General features: G+C 28.1%; 1 protein-coding gene across 1 annotated transcript in view; it reads left to right on the forward strand.

Moving 5' to 3' along the window:
• Positions 1–3350: 3350 nt before the first annotated feature.
• Positions 3351–22529, forward strand: part of LOC121115384 (uncharacterized) — a 286411-nt gene continuing 267232 nt past the window's right edge. The window contains exon 1 of the mRNA XM_071887445.1: positions 3351–3498. The gene's annotated coding sequence lies outside the window, so the exon portion shown is untranslated. The remainder of the gene's footprint in view (positions 3499–22529) is intronic.

Below are 22529 nucleotides of genomic sequence, written 5' to 3' on the forward strand. Positions count from 1 at the left end.
GAAAAGACTTTGAGGGATATTATCAAATAAGAATAAAAACATATATATTTAGAGTAGACTTGTGTCAGTTGTAAGACAGGCCGCTTGCAACAGCCCCCTTTTCTTGAACATTAAATATGTTACAACAATAAAATGTACATCATAATTATATATATATTATAATGCAACTATTTGTTAATAAAAATCAATAGTTTTGTCAACTTTTCTTCGAGATATTGGCTAAAAACTTTTTTAAAGATAGAGAAGTAGTCTTTTTTAAAAGCATTATTTCTTATAAAATGCAGTCAGTTTTTATCTTTTTTTATGTAAATTATATACTTTGAACTATTGATTTTTGCTATCAGTAGAGGTAATTTTATTAAAATAATAAACTTAAAAAGTGAGGATAAATTTGACGTTAGTTCAAACATATTTTTAAACAATGTATTCTCTTTGGGGAAATTCCCTATCTAATTATTTCATTATAAATAAGTCATTAAATTAAATTATAACTTATGTGTCGGGTAAATGATTTGTGAATTGTTTCATGATGGCACAAACGTTCCATACTTGTAAAATATTACCTTTTTTTTGAAACAGTATGATATTTGAGCATTCAAACGTCTCAAATTTATAAAGAAAAATAATTAAATGGATTTTAATTATACCTCAGTTGTGTTTGTGTATTTCACTATTTTACCACATCTTGCTCACTAAAAATTACCTTTCTCATTACTTACTATACATATATATATTGCAATTAGATAGATATGGAATTCAAAGGAGACAGACCCGTTGGCTCTAAAAACAACCAGTGTACAGTTAGTGATAATGATAAATATGAAGAAAAAAAACTGAGCATTGAAAAAATATTTAAAGGACAATTAAGATATGTATTTTTTCTCCTTAAAAATAAGAAAAACAGAGTGGACAAACCTGCAAATAAAACCATTTTCCTAAAAAATAGTTGCAAATATAAATAATTTGAGTTATGAATCTCAATTTGTTCAAAAGTTATGGTCGATTTTATATTTTCAACATTTTGAGTGATCTTGACTCTGAAAAGTTATTTTTCCAATAGATGACATGTGTTTCTAGCGTTGTATAGGTCCTTTTGGAATACAAAAAAATGTTAAAAAGAAATGATTATTTACTAAAATAAATATTAAATATTATTTTTATTGTTTGAGCGTGCGTCAAAGACGAACACCAGCAAAGAGAAAATACGCCAATATTACAGTTTTTCCTCAATAAAGACGAAAACGTAAGGCAGGCGGGTGAAAAGGTGAATAGCGTTGATGGTCTTGGTACTTTAAAAGCCTTTTGCACACCATTTCGGTTTTCTTGATTCCGTTCCAATAATTTTTATATTAAAGATGTATACGCTCTGGAAAGTAAATTGTCGAAAATATTATTAATACAATGCTATGGCCAAGTCTGATCGTCATATAATCACTGTTTTGATTGCCAATAAGATAAACATTCATGATAAAAAAAATTCATTAAAAATAATGAATTGCCTATGAATTTCTTTTTAGTACACTCTTTTGCAAGTTTTCACCTTAGTCGATTTGTAACTTTATCCTGCATTTAAAAATATATAAATAATAACATTTATGTGACTTGTCAAAATTTAATAGATTCTTACCGTTAACATACATATGTAACCTTTTTACTATGTTTAACCCATAATTGCTCAGTCACTCGATTTGATACGTTTTCGATACGTTTTTATCCGGTGCATTACGTATATATAACACCATATTTAATATTTTGCTATTATAAAACTTTAGTTACTATGATATATTTTATAAAATTTATAGATTTAGATAGTGAGGGCAGATTTTAATCCATCAGCATCCTTACATATTATAAATAATTCCGGTATTTCTTTATAAATTAAAAAAATAATTTATTACAAAATGATAAAATACTTCCCAGTTCACAAAAACTCAGGGGTATGTTGGAAGGATGATTTAATTAAATTTCCTAATGTTTCCAAGTTTGCTTCACGATACCTCACAACTCCAGGTACATCTGTATCACGTAAAATAACTTTTTTGACTGCTAGCGATATTGTGACCACTAATCTGTCTTATTTATTACCGGAAAATGTAAATAAGTTCATATTTTTACAAAACAAAATATAAATTTATGGATGATGGTATTATATAAGCCGTATATATTTTATATAAAACCTTTGTTATTTTTAAAAGTTAAGTATATTTAGGAATAATTTATTTATACAGAGAATAAAATATTGAAAAAACTACATTTATTATATAATAAAACATTTTACTATTATACCATACCGAACCACCAAACCGTGGGTTTAGGGTACTGCCCCATCCCTATGAGATATGTAATATGACTATTGTACAAATCCTGTAAAAAATATTTTCTTTATAATACAATATAATAAGACAGTATTCTATTTTTACTTAGATATATTATTTATTTTATTATATAATATAATTTAAAAAAAAGGAAAAACACCCTCAATGACGTCACAAGGGATAAATTGCATCTTCTTTAAAGTACGAAAAATTAAATTTTCATTTTTTTCCCCAAAAATCTACTATTTCAAAATGTTTTTCCAACAAAATTAAATTTGTGTGAATAAATAAGGATTTTTTAAATTTTTCTTAATATTTGAAATTGTTTTCCAAAAATAATATTTGAAATTGCTTTCAAAAATATTTAATATTTGAAATTAAAATGTTTTGATTTTTTTGTGAAAAAAAAATTAATTTTTGAAAAAAACCTATATATTTAGAAAATCGTTTTATCCCAAAAAAAGTGTAATATTTCTTTTTTTTTTTTATTTTATTAATTTTTTGTGAATAGCTCTGCCTTTTTGAAATTTTAATCAAAAAAGTTCAATTTTTCATATTTTTATTTACGAAAATTCATTTTTCAAGTTTTATAAAATTTATTGATTTTTTTAATTCCAAAAACCAAGCAACCCCCCAAAAAAAAACCCAACAACAACATATATATATATAAGTAAATATAAATATATATAATCCTACGGACGTCCTGATGGACTGGACTGTGTTCCATGGTCCTAATTATGGACCTGCCCAACACTGGAAGAAAATGTTCCTCGTCTCCCCTACATACATTTATAAAAATAGCAAGTTCTTGGGTCTTACGTCAAAATGAAAAAAAGGGGAAGACAAGAGAGGCAGAGAAAATATTAGAAAGTTATGTCTATGTCTTTTATATATTTTTTGTTATGGTGGTTCGCGTCTTGGTAAAATATTCTCCGACGTAAAAAAAAGCCGCTTTTCCCTCACCCCATTCTTCTTATGAAGAAAAAACTATATATTTTTTTATAATAAAGAAATGGTATTCGAAAAAATAATATTATTCATTTTGGTTAGTTACGAAGTAGCAGTCGTTCTGACTCAATATTTCTGTTTTTAACATATTGTGAATTAAAATTTGTGAGGCTTTTTATTTTGATGATTCGTGCTTTGTAATGTAAAAATTTCAACATGTTGTTATAAATTTAAGGTAATTGAATATTAATTAAATGTAAACACAAGAGGATATGCTTTTGATGTCTGTAATAATTTCCTATGAGTCATGCTTTGAAGAATAATAGTTCTATTGTATTTATGGTAAATCAACATAAACTGACATGCGGAAAAAACTGTAAAAAAAAAAAGTATATTCTTATATTATGTACTTCTATAAAGTAATTATGGTATATTTTTGACCAAATTTTTTGAAAATACAGGTCAAGAATGTAATTTACCATGATTAAGCTTCTAACAATTAAACAAATATTACATTCCAATAAATTTTATCAATGATTGTTTCAGTCATTTGTGCGAAGCTTTGCTCCAAAGTCACACTTTTTCTGTTTGTATATATGTAATGGTCGAGTATATAATTCCTTTTTGCTATAAGTATCAATTATAAAATTCGATTTTTGCAAATTTTGTTGTAAATGATTAATATTATGTGAAAAATTAACATAAAAACAATCTTGAACAAAAAGTAAAAAAAAAGTAGAAAGGTCCAATTGAGACAATGAATATTTGCTACTTTAAGTAATGCAATTAGAAGTTCTTTTAAATGATTACTCTAATTTGTAGATTTAAAAATTCAATTTTGAGAAAAATTATTCTAGATTGTTTTTATATTGATATGTAGTTTTAAATCAATTTTTTCCTTGAAAATATGAGTGTCAGCAATCATGTTTCCATTATATGTAATACAATTGTACTTCTTTAAATGAACTATACAAAATTTACAATATAATATTTTTTGTAGATATATCTTTCAAAAGTCAACATATATGTAATTTTATCATTTTTTTAGTAATTTGGAAAACAGTGAGAAATTTCTATTATTCTAACCGTCCACCAAAACATAATATATTGGTATGTCTTACAATTGCCTATATTTTGTTAAAATGAAGTAAACAATCAAATCTTGTAAACCAATTATATTTACAACAAAAATGAATAATAATAATAAGGTTAACACAAACTATTAATACTATACCCATATATATTTTATTCAAGTCTTACTCATCAATAAATATAAAGAGTCAAGCAGTATTAATTAGTAATCACTCATAGAAATATATAACACGCTCTCACACTGAGTGAGGAACACATCATATATATTCTAAACTTCAACATGATTATGATAGTTAGGGATGTGAAAATTGTCTAAATCCTCGTGAGTGTAAAATTACAAATATAGTACTCCTTGCTTACTATGATAAGTTTGCAAATTCAAATGAGGGGAAAATAATTAAATAAGATAGGTTCACTAATGTGCTTTCGCACATTAATCACAGCATTTCTTCTTCTTTTTAATTATTATCATTATCTTTATGAAGTAACTTTTTAATATTTAAAATAATTTAACGGAATGAGTGCGTAAGAACTTCAGAGAACCCGTCTTTACGGAACTTACTTAATACAGATTACCAACTACAAACATAATTTTTAAATTGTATACTCAAGAGGATTTTAATAATTTTGACATTTTGAATAAAAGTTTGGCCTTTAAAGCCATTTTTTAAAATAAGTTTTTAGAGTATAATTTTGATACAGACCCAACTATATATTTGAAACTGAAGGTAAAAATAATTTATAAAAAACATTTCAGCATTTGAAAGATAAAATATTTATTATTCATCTTGAATTAAGTTCCTCCAAAATGTATAGAAAATTGTCACTCTGATCAATATATTATAATTTTCGGTTTGTTTTCATATAATATATATATATTTCCTAGATTATATATTGATATATTTTTATTAAAAAAATAGACGTTTGATTGACTTATTTTAACTTTTCCTTTAGTCCTGTCCTTAATATTTCCTGATTTTCATGAATGCTAATAAATTTAAACAACATTTTCATTCAAATTTGTGATAACTTGTTAAAAACATTATGAAAATAACTTCATGAATAAAAATAGTGTAATACTTCAAACTCATTTTCTCCATAATATCTTATTATATATTTTAAAAATTTAGTTGTAGAATATATTCTTTAAACGCGTCCATGATTATTTTTGTTGGAAGTATGAATGTTTTTTCTATTGACAAGGGTGTTATCGTTATTATTTAATTATTTATGAGACAACGTCTAGCTTTAAAATAACCAATATTACGTGTACACTCCCTGTAATACTTAGGATTTTTTGTGGAGTTATTAACAGTGATGATAATTGTAAGCATGTTTTAACTTGCCAGGTTTTTTTGGAATGAGTAACCAGAAGAGTTTTTTTTTATTTCTTAACTTATTATTGTTATTATTTAATTCCTGAGTAAATTTATTTTTCCATAAGATACAATTTAAACCATATCATTGATTATAATAGGTCAGATTGAACATTCGTGTGTACTTTTAAAAGACGATGAGTAATCTTGATGAGTTGTTGGGGATTTATCACTGTTAGTCCTTGGTGGACTCAGAGAAGAATGTAGAATTCATATCACAGTAATTCTTGCATATGTCCTTACTTATTTCCTTCTCAACGTCTCTCTTGTCACAGCTGTTTGTTCCTGATCTAATAAACCGCAATACATCTAAGCTGCTCTTCTTCAAACCATTTTTCAAATTGTCTGGGTTACTATGTTAATTTTAGTTTCTATTTTTTTAACTTGCCCAAAATACTGAAGATTTTTATCATAAATAAAAGGATAAGCTCTTGTTAGAATAAGAATAGAAATGATGATCGCCATTAGAATAACTCCTCTCTATTTCCTTGCTTGATAAAGAATGGACTTTGTGTTATATTCATTTCTTTAGTAACTTCTTGCAGCTAACATAATGAAACATCATGCCACCAAACCTGTTCTTCTGCCAAACAGTCTTTAAATAACATAATACTGAATTATTATTAAAATCCTAATGTATATACAAAGTCATGCAGTACAATTGGAACAAACTTGACAGAATCCGGATCTCGTATGAGTGAATCAGGGCCAAGTTCTTCCTTGCTCATACTAGAGGTTAAGTGACTTTAAAGAAATGTCAAGATGGCAAAAGACAATCACTCATCAACTTTTGTTTTGATCCTTTGAAGCGTTCTTTAAACGCGATTAACTCCAGAATTTATTACTCTAAAGTGCTATAATTGGAGCCATCTGATTTCCGGTATTCATAAATTTTAAGTTTGTACGATTTTTCTATATACAATAGTAGGAACTAACTTTGGGACCGTTGATGGAAGATTAAATTGTCTTCTTTTTGATGTAAAGTGGTTACAATCTTTATAATTAAAATAAATGCAAATATTCACATGTAAGAGTTGAAATAAGATAAAATGTTAGTAATACTAACGCTACCCTTTGGCCTAATTAATTTTTGAAATTTCGAAATTATGAGATTTTTTCATTAAATGTCTATTCCCTTGTAAATTTCGACACATGGAAAAATAGAAAGTTTGGACAGATAATGCACAATTTTATTCAAAACTGTGTAAATTCAACAGATTTATTAATGTTCAAGACATAATTTTAATGTCAAAACAATATTACCTACTGTAATTTTAATATTTTTCTTTCAAAATAAAATGTTTGCTTCGTGAGAGGATTAATTCAGTGATTAAGACCTATGGAGGTAATATTCAAATTAATATTCTGTTACCTCCTTAAGGGTCTTGATGAGGTAAAAGCTTGTTCCAATTGAAGTGCACGCCCCTGAAAATTATATACAGATGAAAAATATAATTGAAATCCTAAAAAGGACATCAAGATTATCCTTGACCAACAGAAAATACTTTACATAAAATTGATTTTTACATCAATCATTGGATATAAAGATCCCTGACTAATAAAAACTTTGAGAGAAAGTTGATACATATTATGTTTAATAGAATAAAGTTTGGTCTTTTTAGTATAATTGTTATTTCCCTAATGGCTCATCATCTTGTCTTTTTAAATGTTATATTTTTCTGTTCCCTAAATTTTATCAGGTCAGCAAAAAGTTTTAATGTACATAAATTCAATAAAAAATTATGAGAGTTCCATAATCACTCTTTTCTTTCTTTTCAATCATTTGATATCTTATAGATACAAACCAATAATAGAATATCACTAGTCATGTCTAAGGTTTAAATGCAAAATGTAGTTTTATTATAATTTATTGGCTGTATGTAGGTATGTTGTAATAATGGAAAAAGTTTTTATTGTTATACAAGGAATTATATCTTTATAGAAAAGTTCAAATTGATCTTGTTTTGTATATTGGTATATTTATGAGTCGTGAGAAATTTTCACGAAGAAACGGATTTGACTCAAGTTTAGTATGTGGTACTAGTAACAGTTCAGAGTAGGTACCCAAAACTTGTAGTAGCAAAGCTAAAACATGATTTATATGGAATCAAGAAAAGACAAATCGAAATATTAGTAGTATGTTTTAATACTATTTTTAGTTAATTTTTTTTATTCAATACATACTCCTTTACAAGAAAGAACAACCTCGACACACCAGCAAACGGATTATCAGCTCTTTACAATGAAAGCCGTGTCCCTGTCTTACAACGCGGTCATTATTGCAGCTAGAAAGGAAATCAAAATTTGGATGATGGGTGCTAGATATATTCTTCTCCAAAACTCTCAAACTGCAAAGCTCAGACATAGAACAGGGCTACATGGATAAAGGCCAAAAGTCAGCCATATTGTTGCTGCAGAAGTTTTGGTTCTTCTTGGCTATATGGCCGTTCAACATCACTCCCATTGTTTATGGACTTCTTGATGTTATAAACAGTCTGGATGGAGATATCAATATTCTTTGAAGCCATTTGAGGAATAACAATTGCATTTTTAAACTTAAAAAATAGTATCTCATTAAAACTTGTTAATTGTTTTTTTAAATTTTGTAATGAAATCTTGTAATTAAACATAACGGGGATAAAATCAAAGTTAATTACTGTTGGAAGTTATGGGTCCCAACGCCTTAGAGCAGCTCCAAAATGTATCTTTGGACCTGTAACTAAATTTAACTATAAGTTCTATGGTCTTAAAGATGAAGAAATTAAGATTTTGATGAGCAATATCTCGCAAATCAAAGCAATGACACCAAATACAAACTATTAATCAACAGCTTGCAAATAGTTTTCCAAAACTTATGTTCAATTTTATTTTTATTTCTGTTATGAAAAAAAAGTAACCCATGATTTTAAATTTTTCGAAGTTTATAGTTTTTTATTTTTTTACTGGTAACAAATGTTGCATGGATAATTCATGGAATTATGACTAAAATAGAGATTTATAAAAATCTTAACTACATTTATTTTATATCTAACTTTAAAATGGCATGTTTGATGAAATTTTATTTTACATATAATTGGAAAAGGAACGGCTGTCTTTAGAACTATTCCCAAAAACCAAATGGACCAGAACTAATACTCAATTAAATTGGAACAAATTAATAAGGACCGACAAAACACTACCCGCAGTTCCATCACTTCTATATTATGAGTAATAAATATATAATACTTCAAAATAAAAGGATTACATTAATGTACACATAGGTGGTTCTGCAAAATAGATGGTCGTATAAAAGAGGTTGTAATTTATAAAATCTACTTGTCACATTCCTCACTTACCCCCAATGTTCATATTGTAATACTCCGTTTAGTCTTTCTGTGAGGGTTTGACTATAGCAGATTCTATTTTTTCAGAAGCATTTTAGTAATACAATTCTATATCTATGTTAACTAGTACATAGAAAAATTAGTTATTCATAATTTTACTCAGTCTGGATTTAAACAGAGTCAAATAAATACATGAAATCGTTATTTTGACTATTTGTATAAGATATTTACTAAATTTGTCGGCTTAATTCGATATTTATTTTTTTAAATTAGATTTATTTAACAAAAAAAACTTTTTATATATATTAAAAAAAAAAAATTAAATTGTTTTTTTATAATTTTTACAATATCACTTACTATATGCTACTATTAATGCTCAGAGTACCAAGGTATCTTTTGGCCGTCTAAAAATATACTTATGATAAAACCCTTGGTTTTTTTATATAATTTGTGACATTATAAATGCTAAAAATATTTATTACCCTTGGTTTTTTTATATAAATTGTGACATTATAAATGCCCTGGGGCTATGAACGAAATTAATTTATGTTTTTGTAGTCAATGGACTTGTAATTTATTATTTTATTGTATTACTCTGTATTAAGTTCGCCAACAAAGTTTATTGGAGGTTATTTTTTCAACTTGGTTTGTTTGTAAGCGGTTTGACCTTTGATCGTGACCTCTCAAAACTTTTACTGTTAGCATACATAACTTTTTTGAAAATTTTCATCAAAATTAATTAATAAATTTATCTGTAATTCTGCTTTAACCTTTGATCTCTCAAAATTTAATGGGGTTGTACTATAAACATATAAACTTAAAAAAAACCAAGGGAATACAAAGTTTAAGTTCAGCTTCTTTGGGGGATGTAAATATCAACCAACCTACTATTATCTCGAAAACTTAATGTGGTAGTTACATTCTTTCTTTATCTACACCCTCTACAAATGTTTTTTTTCTTCTTCAAAAGTGCAATAAAGGTACTTTATACACTCTTTTATTGTTCTTGATAATCATAAACTTATTGCTACACCGCATCTAAATTACACTTTCTACATAAAGATTTAATCATCTCACATTCTAAGGGAAACGAAATATTTATCATCTCCAAAAATATTTGGAAATATCACAAAAAAATTACACAAACATAAAAAGTTACTCTGTATTTTGTTGTCATTTTTTTACTTATTTTCTTCACATGCTGAACGTTGATTGGTTGAATTCAAATTAGCCATTGTTAAGGTGTGCACAATTATATTTCTATGGAACTCTATGGAAATAGTTATATCCTCTCAGATTGGCTTTAACTTTTCAGCTGTAGATTGTTCCCAATTTGTAGCATATACAACATAAAAAGTTTACCAAATTAAAAAAAAATAGAAGCATTAATTAAAAAATTAATATGTTATACGTAATATATTTAAGAAAAATAAAATTTATGTTTTATGACTCAACTTGTAGGCACGACTTTTTTTTCTTTATATTCCATATATTTATTTTGTAATAAATTCTTCTTTTTTATTATGCAAGGTTCGGAATTCTTCTTTCGTGCATATTATTTTTGATTGACGCTAAACTTCTCATGTATCCCTCCCTTAAATACTAGGCCAAACATTGTTGAATAATAACCTGTTAGAATGAATTGGCTAACTACTTCTCAAGCAATTACAGCCTCAAAACGCTGGCACACAGATTGATAGGTGCTAAGTTGAAAGCGTGTCTATGGGGTAACACACTGAGAGGCACTACAAATTCTAGGGTTTGAGGTCAGGGCTGGAAGAGGGACACATAGAGGTAGGTCAGAAGTCAGCCATATTGTTGCTGTATAAGTTTTGGTTCATCTTGGCCCAATGCTGCTATAATGAACTTCTAGATGTTGTAGACGTTTTGCAACTTTCTAAGTCCAGTCCCCGATTGCTTTTTTTTGTTATGGCTTCAACATTTTTACACTTAGAGACATTGGATAAAAAACAAAACTTGTTTATATTTGCTTAGCTACCGTTTGGTTGCGTAATTAAACTTTGTAATTAAAACAACGTAGATAAAATCGTAGTTGAATACAACAGAAAATTTGGGGCCCTAACTCTGAATAATTTACGAAAAAATGAGCTTGCTTATCATTAACTATACTATCGTATATAAGGTAGGTTAGGAGATAAACAATAAAAGATAAGGATGTGCTCAGCTTATTTTTTTCTTCTATATTTTGTCCTTAAAAAATATTTTCCTCAAAAATAAAACAAATGAATTTAAAGAATTACTTATTGTCTTTAAGCTCAATTTGTCAACTGCCTTTTGTGTTTGTCTGTGGTCTTTTTCAAAGCTTTGAACGTGTCTACAAATACATTTAAACTCTGCAATATTTGTCTTTCAAATAAGTGTTTATTTAACAAAAATGAAAACTTTGATGTGCCGTACTTTTTTAAAATTTTCCAACTTGTAAGTTATTTTGATTTTGTGTAAATATTGATATTTTTTATTTTATTTCCAGTATGGCAAAAAGTATTTATGACCAAGGTTATATCCGATTAGAGTTAACGAACCACTTTCATTTTCTAGGTTGATGAGTGTTCATAACTTTCTATTTTTTTTTGAATAAGAAGAACTATTGTCTATTTCTTAGAGAAAAAAAAGTTATTCGTTTCAGTTTTTTTAAATCAAGAATTTTTAGTTATTGGTGATAAATTGATATATTTTTTAAATTTCCAAGTTACGGACAGACTGGGTTTGTTGATGTTTATTAGAAAAGTAGTGATTTTCGCAATATAACATTATCTCTTCTAAAATAAGACAATTAATTTTTCCAAATGAATATGGTATAACTAATTGTAGGATGATCAAAGCGTTTGCAGAAGTTTAAAAGAAAAAAAAGTCTTAATTTTCCCTGTTTAATGAACAATTGACAAATTATATATTTGTTTTACATTTTTTTGAATCAAAAAAATGTCAAATTTCCTCTGTTTCTGTTTGATTGTGTTATTGGTCTCTTATTCATAACCAATCTCTTGTAAATAATACTTATATGATCATTTGCAGTATATGTTATGATTTGAATTAAATATAAACACTACCATCTTATAATAATATTTGTTTGTTTTTATTAGTGAGCGCTCTCCAGACTAAAGTACTCATTAATCAACTCAACATTTTTTTTTTTTCTTAAACTCTTATTATTATTGATTCATTTTTGAGGACAGAACATGTCATATGAATTGATATAAGTATTGAGTAGTTAAGCGTGAGTGTGCTCACGAAAAATGGAGAATTTCAGTAATGGTTTATTAGAGAGTTATCTTACATATTATTAAAGCATAATTCGTCTTTTTGTCGACGCTTAATTACTCATGGCAATCCCAGTAACTACAGGTAATATAAAATAAGTATAAATTATGAAATATTTCGTCAATTATTATTATTTTTATCATCTTAATATTTATGAGAATATAAGATATCTTGTGTCTTTTTAAAGTGATATCAAAATACTGCTTAGAAAAAGGATTGTGCCATTTACTCTATATAAAAATAATTCCTGAAATTTTTCTGATATTTCAACTTATTGAAAGTCATCCTGACCCAAAAATATCGAAACATTTTTTATATTTATATTTCATATATGTAAGATTGAAATATCTGAACTCAATTTTCGTTTTATAAAATATATATCTTGTATTTCTAACTGACAAATAGAGAAGGGGGGTCATTCAAATCTTGAATAAGTACCCTACTAGTATAATTTTCAAATAAATCCTTACAAAAGTGTAGCTAATTATATGGTCGGATATGGTTTGCAATATGCATTATTTATTTTCTGCAATATTCTGCCATATATGATAATTAAAATTAACCGTAAAAATGTTTATTATAAATACATTTATCTACTTTTTGGGGTGTCATACATCTAAAATACCTCATTTAACATCCATAAAAATTATATTTGTAGAATAAATAAACTTTAATTAGTCTACATACAATTTTTAAATTAATTAAATAAAAATTGGTGAGCTATAGATGTTTAATCAAGAGTCTAGTCATATTTCTGCACCAGTTTTTTAAGGAAAATATAACTCAATTTAGTTTAGTTTAAACGGTTATATCTCTGAAAATAATGAGCAAATAGATTTCAAATTTTGTGTATTTTTATATATATATATCAATACTTTTTTTTTCATCTTGTGCAAATTTTGAAACATGTAGCTTTCTTTATAACTTTTGGAAGTTTTGAGTTGAATGACCTTGGAGGAAAAAAGATCGATTTTTTAAATCGTTTTTTAATATAAAAAGTTATTTTTGATGTTTAATTTAACGAAATTACATTTTAAATTTGTAGAAGACCTTATTTTTATAGATTTTGAAATAATAAATGAATAGTTTAAGTTAATTACATCGCTTGTAAATTTGGAGTGCTCATATCAAAAGAACGATTAATGTATCCTAAAATTTGACAAATGATATTTTACGAATCAATTTTTTTAAGGTAAAAAGTTAAGATCCAATTCTAAAATGGTTTGTTTTTCACGTGTTATTAAAAAATTGATTTCGAAGTTGTTATTCAGTATCAATTGAGATACTATTAATGAAATATTCATATGCTAATTTTTTATAACAAACGACAAATACTCTCATTTTTAGGTAATTTTCTATAATTTTTGATACAAATATGAGGTTTTAATAACTTCCTTCTGGAAATAAATAACATCAAGGACTTTACTACGTATAGTCAATTCATGTTTCGTTTTGATTATACATTCTATTTTTGATTATTATTGATTTTAAAATCATTTTTTATATCGAAAAATGCTTTCTCTTGTTTAATAAAATATATGAAAATATTTTTTTTAAAGATAGACAAACACAGAGAAAAAAATCCATAAATAATAAATTGAAAAATAAAGGTGAAAATGGAACATTTATTGACTTATGTTATTTTCTGTTTATTGCTATTTCATGAAACAGTAAACATTGCTAAATATAATAAACAGGAAACTTTTTGATATGTTCATACATATAGTAGTAAATTATATGACCTGCAGCTATGTAAGAAACAAAATAACAGAGAAGCCCTGACATTCAAAAAAAATAATTGTTATGGCCAAGAGCATCTCATAATGGTTCGATATATGAGCGGCAAGCGGCTGTAATAGGAAGGAATAACAAAATAATTTATTTGAGGTCGATCTCTATAAATTTGGGTATTCTGGGCCAAGCTTCATTATTTAAGCACTCTATTTTGCAAATTTTGAAATGTTGAGAATCATTTTTTTACAATTTTCCATCGAGCAATGTTACAGAACACATGCTTAGCTGTCGATCACTAATAAAAATATTGTCCTAGTTGGTGTCATGAGCACACAGTACGAGAAGATGATTGAGCACTTCTCCGCGTGGGGTTGTCCTAGAAGGCCATCGGGAAAAAGACTGGGGCTTCAAGGAAGACGATTAACAATGTATCTATGCATGGAAAATTGTGTGCTCATGATGGTGACTAGGACAATGTTTTTCTTAGCAATCGACAGATAATAATGTGCTCTACAACATTGCTTATAGAAAAATTATTATAAAACGACTCTTAACCTCTCCATTTTTTTAAAATGTTCCTTTAATTGATTAGATGGAGTTACACTGATTATGTTTAAGTAAATATTGTAGAATTACATTTATTCAATCTATCCTAGAATTCTTGTGTGAAATCAATATACATAATGTGTACTTATTTCTCTAAGAATTACCTTGGCGCAAATCTAGGCTTTGCATAATAGAGATGAGTAAATAATAATGTTTAGCCCGGTATACTATTGTTGAGACTCAATCCAGCACCGATTTTTTTTCCTGCTCGATCTTAAGTATTTTTTAAAACTGTTTTATCCTTCCAGACCACGGAATGAGCCGATTCACAAATATATTTTGGTCTCACTTTATGGATTGATATTTTTTCTCGGTCTAATATATTATGAAAGGCCGAATTTCTTTTTTTAAATGGATAAATATATGGATAATTGGAAAATATAAATAGTACACGATATGTTATAGAACAAATACATTAACATATAATGTTCAGAATCTATCCAATCATATATTACAATATATAATAACAACCATATCATCCATCTTAAGAAATGCTTGAATTCGGAGTTTTGTATTCCAGGAAGGACGGCAGAATGAAAATTCCATCCTGCTATCTCTGTTTAAACTTGGTATGACGTCATTGTACCGTGTTCACAATTTGAAAACTCATAAGTGTATTTTGTCATAAATAATTTATATGTAAAATTTGTCTCGCTGAATTTTTCATAAGACTGATTTTTTTAGAACAAGACCGAATTATTCATTTGGACCCCTCTAGACTGATATTTTCCTTTGGACCGATCTAGACAAACGATCGAGTTAGTTTAGTCCAACAAGGATTATTAAAGTCTGAAACCAGTCTGGCCTTTCCAGACCGCAACCCAACACTAGGCTACACGTATGTGATTTAAAAACAGAGCAATAGTAAGTTTGCTTCTAAGAACTTTGCGAATTATAATCTTCAAACCTCACCAACTATCTCTTTAAAAAAAAGAGATACTGTGATTTAAACCTTTTTTGTTTGAGGTGTGAGAATGTCATAATAAATAGTAATTTTGAAAGTATGAAAATTATTAAGATGCCATTTTATCTCCCCCAAAGTAGAAACATTTAAAATCACATAACCTCTTTATATTAGAAGGGATAATTGTTGAAGTTTAAAAATATAATAAGCAAAGCTCTTTGAAATAAAAAGTCTATATACACGTACATGATGGACAATAAATTATCCGTTTGACTCTTTGTCATTCATGAGCAAAATCACACTTCATACATGTATACATTTTCTCATCCCAAAAATTAATTAAATATTGAAACAACTTCAAAAAATATAAACAAACACTTTGTAGAATGCCAACAGTTAATAATCTCTTCAGCGTTTTAAGTCATATTTTGCACAACTTTATTCATGCAAGTATTTGATGTACATGCATAGAATCGATTTCAACATCAATATCATTATGTAATACAAAGAATTTTCATAAATATGCTAACTGCAATGGCAAAAAAAAAAAAATCTTATAAACAATCAATTTTTAAAAAGTTTTAAGTATTTCTATTGAGTATGTAATATTAAATATTTATTAAATTTACTTGTGAAACATTCAGTTATTTGAAGAATGGAAAAAAAATATGAGTTTATTTGTCCCAATTTTAGTAGAACATATATTAAATCATATGCTTCATAATATTTTTTTTACAACGAAAAAAGGCTCAAAGTTGCACTAGTAATCATTTCTGATCAAAACATTTTAGTACAAAACAGACCATTCTAACAATGATTTCTTATATCTGTAAACATCAAAGCATTTTAAATCATAATTATTCTGAATTCTTCTTTTATTACATCAGTGACAATCTAGCATTCAAAGAATATAATAATTTATGTTTGTATGATCAATTTTGAGCCGGTAGGATTATTCTCAATTTCGTTGCCGAAGGATTACTAAACAAAAGTGGGTTAACAATACAACGTAAAGAGTTCTATCCCATGTCATTATCAACGGATGATTTGTCGGGGAGCTATAATTGTAGGTACTTATTAGACTCAGAGTAGACTTGATGATCGACGTGGGAGACATTTCAGCCTATGTCTAGCGATTCTAATGACGAAGAGTTTGGGTATGATAAAAAAACCCCAAATAAAAACCACGACAATCAATATGGTAACCCTGGTAATTTGAAGAATGCTTTGAAGGAGAACTGTTTCGTTGTCATGACGTTTCAGCTACAATCAGCTGTGACAAGTGAGGAGGTGAAGAAGGAAATAAACAAGGACATTCGCAAGAATTACTCCGATGTTGATCCTTAATTTTACTCTGGGTCCAACAAGGACTTACAATTATAACTCCGTAAAAATACTCAAAGCGACTTTCTATGTTTTATGAGCACACACAAATGTTTCAGAATGTTCAGATTTGGGATATAATTGAATGTAGTGTTGTAGGAAATTCACTACCCAGGAGTTAAAAAAACAAAACGTGAGGGCTAAAAAATACAATTGATTATCATGGCATTCCTTTCTAGATACAGAAAAATATTTATGTACATTTCCGTCTTGTCATAGTTATTTGTACATATTATTAAGCTTCATCTTAGTATTTTAAAAAAGGATTTAAATTTTTTTAACAAATACTGATAATAATTTTTAATTTGCATGTTTACTGTTGTTTTTTCAAAATTGATATTTAGAATATTAGTTGAAATTCTACCCCGGAGCATTAAGTATAAGCTGTAATGTTTATTTATGTAATTTTTTTACGCAATTACTTCAGTTTATTTATAGATGTGTATGGTCTATATAATATATAATCAAAATAAAGAATGTTGGAAAGAAAATGTCATTTTTATAATAAAGAAAGTATTATTTTCCGAAAAAAAGGGATTTGAAAAGTACTATTAAAAATTTCAATAAATAACACCACACGAAAATAATAATATTTGAAAATTTAAAAAAGAAAACTAGATTTTATTTCTAAAACAACAATAGTCGGAACGTAATTTCAAACAAATTACTTTTAATGAACAAGAAATCTTATTTAAATAAATGTTTGTTCATATTTTGTGAAATAAATAATACAAAACTAGTCACCCAAAAAAGTTTATTTGTACCGTATAATGTACATATTTTCACACAAAAAGCATATTAGTTTTTTATTATGAAAAGTAACTTTTTCTTATAGAATCTCATTTGTGTAATAATTTTTTCCATTTTTAAAAGATAAAAAAAAAACTAATTTTGAATTTTTCTTAAGCAATTTTTTTTTACAATAATTGCTGTAACTTTTTTACTATTGGTGGTTTTTAATGTATTTACATCCCATAAAAAAAGTATAATTATGTTTGTATGATAAAGTAGAAAATACAAAAAATAAACCATTGTTATCACTTCTTTTTGCACTAAGGACTTTAAACAAAAACTAGTAAGGAATTTTTTGTAATCGATTAGTGACGTGTAATTGAAATTCAAACATGGATAGAAATGAATTTATCCAACTAATTTCGTACCTAAGTTACGGATGAGTAGAGTTGAAATGTTTGTAAAAAAGAAAGAGCACAGGAGAAGTTGGGTGTGAAATAAACCGTGTGGTACATTTAAATCTGAACACTTTTTTGCAGGTTAAAATATTGAAATTAATTCATATTTCGATATATTAAAGCATTAACAATAAGTGACAAAACAAATTTGAGCTCTTTCGCTCGTGTACAAGTCGAGAAAATGACACTTGAACGTGATCCAAGAATTTTCCTTCTCACACTCCAAGCAGTTGGGCGTTTTCAAAGCCACCGTCTACGCCGTTAGCAAGTCCAAAATGTTGCAGAAGTAGAAAAGATAGGTCACAAGGGTCATTTGATACATGGAGAAATTAAAAAAAACAGGCCAGCCAATCCCTTGAAGTCCATGAGGGCCCAGGCAATAGATATCAGAGTTTAAAACCAAACTATCTTGAAAGCTATCAAAAAGTAGTTGAAAAGCGCTTTGTTAGGATGGAGAGGCCACTTTTAAGACCAGCAATGAAAGAAACCCATCTCCTCCGTTGCAAGACTCTTTTGAGTTCTTTGAACTCTTTTTTTCTACATTTTGGCTTCCCTATATCCCTGATGTCAGCCCCTGGACTACATGTCGATGGGAACGTCTCCAGTGTCCACCATCCAAACACCAAACCCTTAAAGCCACTGTCAGTCAAAACTAGCACCCCAGAAAAGAGAAATACATCTGCAGTGGATACCAGACATTCTACCATCGCCTGGAAGTCATCTTTGCCACTAAGGGAAGCTATATAAATGATTAAGAGAGCTAAGGTTTATATATATTTACATGACTAATTGTATTAAAATTATATAGCTATTTAATGAAAGATTTTGTGCCACATTTATTACTTTAAGTTATGACTAATCACTTGTATACATAAGTTTTACATAAGAAGGATAGCCAATGGGTACCTGTTTTGACGTATAATATGTAAGTATTTTTTATATTGATGTTCCGGATACAAGTCCATGAGTGTGGATATAACTAATTAATTAAAAAAAAACACAAAAAGAACATTAAAATAAAATAACAAATTTGGAAAAGTTTATTATTCCCCGTGTTTTTTGTCTAAAAATCAAAATTAAATCATTTCTGTTCTTTAAAAGATATTTTTTAGCTCAAAACACATGCTTTTTTTCAAAAATAAAATATGTATTAGTTATTGATTCTTAAAAATAATGAAATTAACAAAAGTCTTGAAAGAGTAGTTTTAAAACTTTCTTTGCTTTTTATCAAGAATGTAAATAAATTATAATATTGGAAAAAAATAAATGATATTTTGAATTATTTGTAGATATTAGAGATGTATCGGTCAAATTTTTTTTGACTATCCTTCTGGTCCCGTTCTATATTTTACAAATGCGTACGAATCAACAGCAAAAGCAGCTTATTCTTTTACATTTGAATATAATTTTGAAAAATGACCTCATTATATATCAATCTTGTCTAAATTTAATAAGTCACATTTAATCTGTAATTAGCAAAAATGGGAAAATATTAACGTGTTGTAAACTTATTTAAAGTTTTTACTAAACTAATTCCAATGGTAAAATGAGATACTTTACTTTATATTAGTGTAAATTATGCCTTGTAGCGGTAGTTTCAAATTTGAGACGTAATTCGAGAATTTTTTACATGGACGAAATGGAACATTACATGATAGATTTTAAGTCCCATATGATGGAACAATACAACATTTGTAAATATCTTTGATTGTAAGTGTATTTCAATATTTTTTTCTTACTTAAAGGCTGTTGAAAACCCAGGGTTACAAATACCATTTTAATTTTTATTTCCATATGTTTATTTGTTAGTAGAAATATATTTTTTACATAAAAGATGTCATTCCAGTTTCTTGTATGATGTTATTATTATATCTTTTAATAGTAAGGTTTTTCGGTTTAAAAAGAAAATTAACGTTTGCAAATATACTGTTGATCATTCATATTCTAAAAGAAGGGTATTTTTGTTCGTTGAACTATATAGGGAGAGGGATTATTTGACCTTTATAATATTTACATATAACATAGAATAAAAAATATATTTAATTTATCTAGAAACAAAATTGTCCCACATGACCCCCCACGCCTTTACACCTACTGTGTCGACGGTTCTACATTCAAAATAGAACCATTTAATCATTGATGATTCAAAAGATTAAATGAAAGTCATCTTGACAGCAAGGATGATTTTTGTCTACAATAACATGAAGATTTCAAATCGGGTGTCTCAAAATGTGACTGGCATCCTAATGCAGACTGTTCAAAATATTTGTAAGGTAAGTCCTTGTCACAGACAGGTTGCTGAAGTTCCTAAATGAGCACTGACATGACTCAATTGAGAAGTAAATATAGCCCCCATTAGTCCACATGATAATAAACCGATGGATTATTTTGTCTGGGGCTACGTTGAATCTAAATAAAATGTAACATCTCATGCCATCAAACACTCTCTGAATACCTAAGCCAAGGAAACAATGACCAACATGCCAAAGAAATATCTCGTCAACCCCTGCTCCTCATTCCGGTCCCGGATACAGGCCGTGATTGATGCTGGAGTTAGATACATCAAATGATTTCTTTTTCAACATTCATATTTACAATTCAAGAAGGTAATTTTCGAGTAAATCTGCCAAAAACTGTGACATCAGAGACTATTGAAAGATTTTTGAATCTAGCTGTAGTCTATCCACATGATGCACCTAGGTAGAAACTATAAAGAATATATATCAAATGCATAAGTTCATATATGTCAATATTAAAGTATGTTGATTTTTAAAGGATTAAGGAAAGCAAAATAGTATATTTAATTTTATTTTATGTCAAAAAGTTGATGATGAAACGTCAGGAAATTAATGTCAAAATCAGAAATAATTTTATTTGAATATTATATTATGTGTATAACATTGTATGTACACATTAATTACCTTGGTGTACCTATATTATTTGAAACCATTTGTTTGACATGGCGATCTAAAGGGTGGTTCATCTCAACGTTTCCTAGCCAAAAAAGTAAAACACTGCTGGGACTTTATTTCTTAATCGATTTTAATCAAACTCAACATAACAAAATTAATTTGTCATTAATCAGTAGTAAAATTGACGTTAGATCGGCCAACATGTACACAATATCCCTCGAATCGTCCCACTGCTTTTTTGACAGGGTCACTGTGTAAAAACAGAATGCTCTATTTATTCTAGCTATCAGAGATCTTGTGGTGCTGTGGGGAACTTTATTGGAAACCTGCTCAACATTATCCATGACAAAATAGTCTAAAGGGTTCAATTCCAGTGTGGCCAAGAATTCGGCAGGACGTATATCTAACTCTCGTGATCATTAAAGTAGACTGTTCTTATTCTAGTGTGACAGGGTGCCCCGTCTTGCACCCAGATACAAGGTTGGTCTTTCATGATGTCAGGGAAAGACTTTGGTTCGCAGAAGACTGGTGACATTCAGGCCCTTCTTGAAGAATAAGAGTGACATAACCTAACCTTCAATACTATCAAACTCAATAAACATAGCTAGCTAAGGGTACTTGAACTTCATGACCCTAAATATTTCATAAGGACTATATTTTTCCTTGAGGTATGCTTCTGGGTTTAACATAAATTTTTCTGATTAAAAAAGAACTAAATCTTTCATGGGGGCTTCTGTTTTGGTTTCATTAATGTTTTGATTTGGGTTACCCTTTTCTCTCTGTTTGATGAGATTAGAAACTGTCCTTGCGACGTGAATAGCATGCTACTGTAGATATTTATTGATGACACGATCGACAGGCTAACAGGATGCTATGCTGATGCTGTCAGCGATTACGTTTATCGATTGTCCGAGATTCTTCACAATTTGTTTGTTTATTTTCCTCAACAATGCTGTACTTCCGACGATTTTGGCAGTTTCTGGGTTACAAAGCTGACAGGAACTAATCATGAGTGTGTTTTCCCTATCATGGTCGGCACGTTTTCCAAATTTTTGGACGAATCGAGTAGTGTTTCCTACCGTTTTAGCCAAAAACATGTTGTCTATTTTACAATTTAACTTGTACAAAAGTGCAGTACTTTTTTATTCCTCAATAAAGAATATTTTGTGTAGTGAAGCATAATCAGCTACAGACGTGGTAGAGTGACATTCGTACCGGATTTACTCTCCATTAGTGTGTTTTTGTAGTGAAACCGGTTTGTAGATGTATGGGATGAGGTCAGAGAAAATTGCGAAAGTTTTAAAGAAGTACCCTTCATTTACAAAAATATGTATCAACTTTCTAACGCCTTTTGATCATTGCCCCTTTTTATTCATAATTGAATTTGATGTTGTAACATATATATTTAAATGTATCATAGCTGAGTTAATTTATTCACGTTCAAAATATTATAGTTTAATTACA

Source organism: Lepeophtheirus salmonis, chromosome 3 (genome assembly GCF_016086655.4).
Source record: "Lepeophtheirus salmonis chromosome 3, UVic_Lsal_1.4, whole genome shotgun sequence".
Classification (NCBI taxonomy): domain Eukaryota; kingdom Metazoa; phylum Arthropoda; class Copepoda; order Siphonostomatoida; family Caligidae; genus Lepeophtheirus; species Lepeophtheirus salmonis.